This window comes from Chelonoidis abingdonii, chromosome 11 (assembly GCF_003597395.2).
Source record: "Chelonoidis abingdonii isolate Lonesome George chromosome 11, CheloAbing_2.0, whole genome shotgun sequence".
Taxonomy (NCBI): Eukaryota; Metazoa; Chordata; order Testudines; family Testudinidae; genus Chelonoidis; species Chelonoidis abingdonii.
Genome location: NC_133779.1, coordinates 27060436 through 27067703, shown reverse-complemented (window position 1 = coordinate 27067703; position 7268 = coordinate 27060436). Strand labels below are relative to the sequence as shown.

Below are 7268 nucleotides of genomic sequence, written 5' to 3'. Positions count from 1 at the left end.
GAACTAACCTCGTTATCTCTAGCTTGCTTGCTAGCATATATATACCTGCCCCTGGAAATTTCCACTACCTGCGTCTGACGAAGTGGGTATTCACCCACGAAAGCTCACGCTCCAAAACCTCTGTTAGTCTATAAGGTGCCACAGGATTCTCTGCTGCTTTCACAGATCCAGACTAACACGGCTACCCCTCTGATACTTAGTTAAAGGAGTCAGCCCCCTCGGTTAGAATGTGAGAGCTGAGGACAAAAGCCCTGGAGGCCCCCAAAGAGAACCTGTTCCCTCGACAGCCTGGGCTGAGCCCTACATTTCTGTCCTCTGCACACAGAGCTCCCTGTGACCTACACAGGGCCCCCACAGAACATTTCCTTACAAGAGGCGCTTTCTGGGGCTCTGCGCCCCCTGAAGCCAGGTTTGCAGCTGTTAAAAGGTTTATTCTGGGCTGACGCCTCCAGCCACGGCCTAGGTCGGGCACAGGTGCAGCCGCCGCTAGCTCATGGCACAGGAGGAGCATTTGCCTGACCCGCTCCGAGCGCCCGGCAAGCCCGAGGGCAGCCAGAGCCAGCAGCCGAGGCTGGCTCCGCTCCGTGGGAGATAACGGCCCCGAGCTGTAGCTGTGCAGAGCCGGATCCAGCCCGGGCTACAAATGAAGCACCGCGGGGCCGCGGGATTCAGTCCCGATCCGTCTCCCCGGCAGCACGACAGGCAGGTCAGGCAGCACCGCGCTGCGGCGCCCGGCGTTTTGGCGGGAAGAGAGGCGCCGGCCCGGAGCTCGTTCCCGGCCTGCCCCCACCGTCCGCTCCCCGCCCGCCATCTGCTCCGCTGCAGCGGCCGCGCGAACCCACCCGTCCCGGCCCAGCGGCCGCGGTACTTACAGAGCGCGGGTCCCGCCGGCCCAGGGGAAGCGGCGAGCGCGGAACCAGGCCCCCGCCCCGCGCTGCCATTGGCCAGGCCCCGCTGCCCGGAGGCCGTTAACCCTTGCGCGGCCGGAGCGGGAGGCTCGCGGCAGGGCCAGGGGCTGAAGCCCGCACACGCTGCAGCTGCTTCGCTTGTGACCCGTGCGCAGGGACCAGCTGTGCCCGCTCGTGTGCCACCCGTTGCATTTCCTCACCCCTCGCGCTCCAGCACCAAGTGCCAGGACTATTTACTGCCTGTGCAGGCTGAGGAGCCCCAGCCTCTGTTCCGCCAGGTCTCACTGCCCACTGGGGACGTGGGCTGGTGGCGCCTTCACGGAGCGGTGAGCCCGGCTGTGCATCCGGCATGGTTCACCCCCGTACCCGAGCCCTGCCCCTTCTGCGGTGTGAGGGAGAAGCTGGCACACGCCTCTCTCAAATGCGCCAGGCTGCAGCCCCTATTCTGGCTGCTCCAGAACATCTAGTTGAGGTTCTGGCTGCACTTTCCCCCACACCTGTTCATTTTTGCACACCCTATCCCTGGCCCCACGAGGTCACGAGACCTCATCAACCTCCTCCTGGCTCTGGCCAAAACTACCATCTATAATACCAGGAGGAGGATGTTGAGGGGGGTGCTCTGCGACTGTGCAGCCTATTTCCGTTCCTCCTTGGTCTCACATCTCCGGGCAGAGTTCTACCGGGCAGTATCCGCTGGCTCCCTTGACACCTTTGAGGAGCAGTGGGTGCTGTCCGGGGTTCTCTGCTCAGTGTCCCCATCCGGTACCCTTATTTTGAACCTTTGACCATCACGCCACTCCCCGTTTTCTCATTAGTTGTCCCATGCAATCAGTTGGTTCCTGAGTCCAGTGATCCCTCCTGCTAGGCTTGCGCCTGCTCACCTCCCATGTTTCTAATAAGGCCAGTGGTGGCCAGGCTGAGGAGCAGAGTCTAGGAGTGGCAGAGCTCTGCGCTCCTGGGTTAGGCGTGCCCTGCTGGTTCTGTCACCGCCTCGGCAGCTGGAAAGAGCCATGCAGGGAGATAAGGGTCTGTGGTTAGGAGGGGAACCAGGCCTGGCTGGAGAGACTCAGCCTAGCACAGGGGTCGGCAACCTTTCAGCAGTAGTGTGCCGAGTCTTCATTTATTCACTCTAATTTAAGGTTTCGCGTGCCAGTAATACATTTTAAGAAGGTCTCTTTCTATAAGTCTATAATATATAACTGAACTACTGTTGTAGGTAAAGTAAATAATGTTTTAAAATATTTAAGAAACTTAATTTAAAATTAAATTAAAATGCAGAGCTCCCAAACTAGTGGCCAGGACCCAGGCAGCGTGAGTGCCACTGAAAATCAGCTCGCATGCTGCCTTCGGCACATATGCCGTAGGTTGCTTACCCCTGCCCTAGCGTGTCCCTGCACTGGTGTCCCCATTAGGGTAAAATAAAAACTGCCTGACCTTTACCTTGAAACTCCAGTAGCCCTAATGCTCCAAGCCGTTCCTTTGACACTGGAGGAAGTTTGGGGCCATTATTTTTGTTTCTTGCACATCCTGGATTTGTCTTCAAGTGAAAATACCAAAACACCATGGGAGCCCCCTTTCCTACAGCATGGGGGGCCCAAGATCAACCAGCAGGAGTAGGAATAGCAAGAGAAAGTGATATGTTCCATCTCCATATGTCCCTTCACACTGGCAATAAGGCACAAACCTTCAGCATTCAGTCCAGAGGAAAGATAATTTCTGGACCCACCACAGAGCCTGCACCCCCAGCCAGAGTCCTCACCCCCTCCTGCAGCCAACCCCCAATTTTGTGAGCATTCATGGTACGCCATACAACTTTCATACCCAGATGTGGCCCTTGGGCCAAAAAGTTTGCCCACCCCTGCCCTAAGGGTATGTATACACTGTAATTAGACACAAGCCTCAGGTTCACAGCACTTGGGCTAAGGGGCTGTTTTACCACAGTGTAGAATTTCAGGCTTGGGCTGTAGCCTGCGCCATAGATGCCAACTTCCTCTCTGCCCGATGGGTGCTTGACCCCCGCCCCTGCCATATCCTTGGCCTGCCCTGATTCCACCCCCTTCCCCCAAGACCCCACTCCTGCCCTGTCTCTTTACCACCTCCTCCCCAGAGCACACCACATCACCACTCCTCCCCCTCTCTCCCAGAAAGTCCTAAACACCACCAAACAACTGTTAGGCAGCAGCCGGGAAGCACTGGGAGGGGGAGGAGCAGGGACACGGTGTGCTCAGGGGAGGAGGAAGTGGAGTGGGGGTGGGGGTTGGGGGAGCTTGGCTGCTGCTGGATGCGGAGCACCCACTAATTTTTCCCCATGGGTGCTCCAGCCCTGCAGCACCCACAGATTCAGTGCCTATGGCCTGAGCTCTGGGACCCTCCTACCTTACAGGGTCCTAGAGCCCAGACTGTAGCCTGAGCCTGAATTTCTACACTGCAATTAAACAACCCCTTAGCCTGAGTCAGCAAGCACAGGCCAGTGGCAGGTTTTTAATTGCTGTGTAGGCATACCCTTAAAGGTAAGGTTCAGTTAGACTTTGTAGTAGAGGCACCACTATCATGTTCCAGAGACAGTGCATGGAGAGTGTGATGAACCCCTGCCCAGCAGCTCTGCCAAAACTCTATTCCTGGGAGTGGCTGGGATTACTGCTGGAGATAGGTGCCACGGTGGTTCACATTTCTTTTAATCATGCACCAGATGAGCCTGAGCTGCAAGATTTGAATCTAGGTTCCAGTCCAGATTGCTGCACCTCCCTGCCCCTAGGAATGTCTGGATTTGGTTTTCAAGCTTAGGCCCATAACTAATGGCAGCATCTGCTCCAAAGGCTAGTTGGCTGCAGCTCCCTAGTCCAGCAAGGTTTGGGGGACCCATTGGCATGGAATTTCTTTTTCCCCTGGGCAAAACCCCCTGTAGTAAGAGGAGGCCCTAAGATATAAACCTTGGTATCAGAGGCCTAGTATGAGGCCTGAGGCCTAAACTAAAGTAATAGTCAAGACTTTGCTAACATAAAGCAAAAGTGAAGCTGTGATCCGAGGCAGGCTTCTGCTCACCAGAAGCTGGCAAGGAAAGGGCTGATGCAAGAAGATACGTACTAAAGGTAACTGACACTAGAGATCAAGAAATTCCATCTATGCACACATTCCACACATCGATACAAGGAAAGCTGACACATCCATATATCAGGGGCAAAAAGGGTAATATGATGGATAGAGTTGTTTTGTTCTACACAGACATGTACAGGTGAGAGGCCACGCCCTTACTACATAGAGGGGTTGTAAACCTGACGAGTATCTGAGTGTCAACCCTCTACGGAAGGAGCTGATGTGTACACTTGTTTGTACCTGGTGATTCAAGAAGCATCCCTGGGGCGTGTCTTTGTCCGGCCGGAAGCGGGGCAGTGGAAGTCCCACCACTGATGAGCCGAGTCCATTGACCGGGGGCACATTATTCATAGTATGCCCTGAGTTAGCAAGAAACTACAGGGAACTATTAATTGTGTCCAATACGGCAATAAACCTGGCCGAGACGTGCCTTCGTTCCTTACTAGAAACCTGTGGTATAATTGGGGTATTCTCTTTGGGTCTGCTGTGTCTAGCTGCTTTCTGCGAGTGGGCAGCAAGGAGGGAACACACGGCTACGGGCCTAGCTCGATGTGATACAGACAACAGTGGAGACAGCAGAGCACATCACCTCGGTAGCATCTGAAAACTCTCTGACACGCACTGGAGGCTACTGAGGTTGATGGTGTTCCAGCAAAGCTGAGAGTCAATCTTAGGTGCTGCTCTTTTTAACCATTCACCCTTTATTTAAATGTGCAGTCTTAGAGCAAGGTCACTTGTATTTCTACAGCTCAGTTAAAATGCCATCCTGCACGGCTGTAGACTTTGCCAATGTGGATGCATTAATAATGACGTCAAATAAGGCTGAGTGTGAGCTAATCATGCTTTGCTTCTGCGACATACAGAAACCTGACAATGCGTGATTTTGCTGGAGTACAGTCGGCATGGACATAGCCTCAGTGCACATCACTCCAGATCTTCTGCTCCCACAACGACTCCAACTATCACACTTGGTGGCGGCTATATGCTGCAAGTGATTGCATACCATTGTAGTAACCCCAAGTCCAGTGCCCATCCAGTAACGTCCAGGTGTGAATCCGCTGCCCTGATGGACAGATGTCCTTAGGAAAATTATCCTAGGCGCGGACTGACTAGAAACAATCAAGGTGATGCCCACAACAAGCCCAATTCAACAAGGGAAACACCGCCTCCCAATGACAGGAGCCCCAAGAGGCTGCTCCTGGTGTGAGACGCACAGAGGAAGAGAAGGAAAAGGAATGTACGCAGGATGGCACACTTGGCCTTCAGCTAAATAGTGAGGACACAATGGCTTGGGGAGCGCAGGGGATGACACTCAACAGCGGGAGTCCTCCACAGCGCTCCTTTGCTAGAGTTGGATTATTTGCGCTTTCCTAGAAGATCTCAAGCTTTCCTTTCATCCATCTATTTTATGAACTGGTGGGCAATGAAGTTGTGCCCCACTACCTTTGCTAGCTTGGACAGTTAGTAATGGTAAGATGGGTAAAGCTGCTCTATTCTATGAGGCTGTTTGGCAAAGAACTTACATTTTAGCCTGCTTTGTGGAGTTGGGTACAGATTTCAGAGTAGTAGGGCATGCAGTGCTGCAGTGTGTACAGCGGATGGGCAATCCTGAATGGCGATAGCCAGTGACAATGCAGTTTGTTATGGATTCACAGATTCCAGCAAGCAGAAGTTTCAGAGTTGCAGCCAGTTAGTCTTCTGCTACAAGCAGAAGGGAACCCCTAACCTCCGGCATACAAGAGAGCCAAGAAAATCTCTAAAATTATTTATATTATAAATCTCCACAAATCTGACTAAAATTGTCCAGTGGTAGTGGAGAATTCTCCACCACAACTCTTGGTAATATTGTTCAGCAGGTGGTTAATATATCACCGATCACATTAAAATGTACATCTTAATTTCAAGTCTGCAGTTATGTCTAGTTTCAATTTCCAGCCATGGATCATGTTAGCTCTCCTTTGCTAGAGTGAAGAGGCCGCATTTATTAAATAGTTGTTCCTCATGTAGGTACTTATGACTAATCAAGTACCCGCTTAACATTCTCTTTGTTAAGCTGAATAGATCACTATAAGGCATGTTTCTCTAGTCCTTAATGGGCAGTCTCCTGACACCTTCTTAAGTGTTATCAACATCCTTCTTGAATTGTTATACTACTAGATCTAGAGCCATCAGGACCAGCTCAGGTTTTTGCCGCCCCAAGTCAAAAATTTTGCTGCCCCCTGTCCCACCCCTGGGCTTCCTCCCTCCCCCCCCCACCCGTGCCCCATGCGTGGCTCCCGTCCCCGTCCCACAAGTGCTCTCCCCCACCACACCTCCTGCCACCCCAGCCCTGGCTCTTCCCCATCTTCCCGCCTCGCCCCCCCCCCACCATCTTCACCCTCCTTCCACGCAGCCCTGGGTCACTAGTAACTCGCTCCAGGGCGGGTCATTTAGCAAGGATTTTGGATGTGCCACAAAACACAGACAGGATTGGTTCCAGTATGGTTACAGAGCTGCTGAAACTGTTTCCACTTTACTGCTTGTGTGACTGGAGGACTCTGGATGCATATTAGTAAGCGTCCTCCATAATGAGGAAAATTTGAGGTCCTTTATTATCTTTTGTTCACTCTTTCTTTCTATGGGGAATTTGCCAATGCAATATCACTGTCTGTCTTCCTTTTAAACAAACAAACAAAAGGCAATGGCTGTTGAATAGCAATTCCAGTCCTAATAACCACTGGGAACATATTTCTGGCTCAATTTATTCTACCTTTTTCTACAGCAGAGTTACAGTGGATCAATATATTGATTTGGGAGAATGAAGTAACATTGCCCAAACTGAGCTTGAGCACTCCTGAATTTTGAGGTGTTCAAATCTGGAAGGCAGTGGGGGGGGGGGGGGGGGAAGGGACTGTGGGCTCCGTGGGGAGCACAGCAGCAGGTATGTAGCACTGTGTCTGGAGCTGCAATGGAGCCAGACACGCTGGTCTGAGTGGCACGGTAAGGGGCTGGGAGTTGGAGAGGGGTAGGTTCCGGGGGGGGCAGTCAAGGGACAGGGAGTTTGGATGGGGCGGAGGTTCAGGGGGCAGTCGGGGCAGGAGAGAAGGGGGGGTGATGGACAGAGGTCCAGGGGGCAGTCGGACAGCAGTGGGAGGCATGGGAGTCCCATCGGTATGTCAGGGGACAGGTAGGGGTGGGGTCCTGGGGGAGTTGGGGAGGTCTCAGGAGGGGGCGGTTGGGACAAGGAGAAGGGAGGCTTAGATAGTGGTGGGGTCCTGGGAGACAGTT

The 7268-nt window shown here is 53.0% G+C and overlaps 1 protein-coding gene and 1 long non-coding RNA gene across 3 annotated transcripts in view; both read right to left on the bottom strand.

The window, feature by feature from the left end:
• Positions 1–920, bottom strand: part of LOC116822589 (excitatory amino acid transporter 1-like) — a 138467-nt gene extending 137547 nt beyond the window's left edge. For both annotated transcript variants that reach the window (XM_032776573.2, XM_032776576.2), the window contains exon 1: positions 873–920. The gene's annotated coding sequence lies outside the window, so the exon portion shown is untranslated. The remainder of the gene's footprint in view (positions 1–872) is intronic.
• Positions 1–7268, bottom strand: part of LOC142047451 (uncharacterized) — a 390762-nt gene that overhangs the window by 144360 nt on the left and 239134 nt on the right. The gene's annotated exons all lie outside the window — the stretch shown is intronic.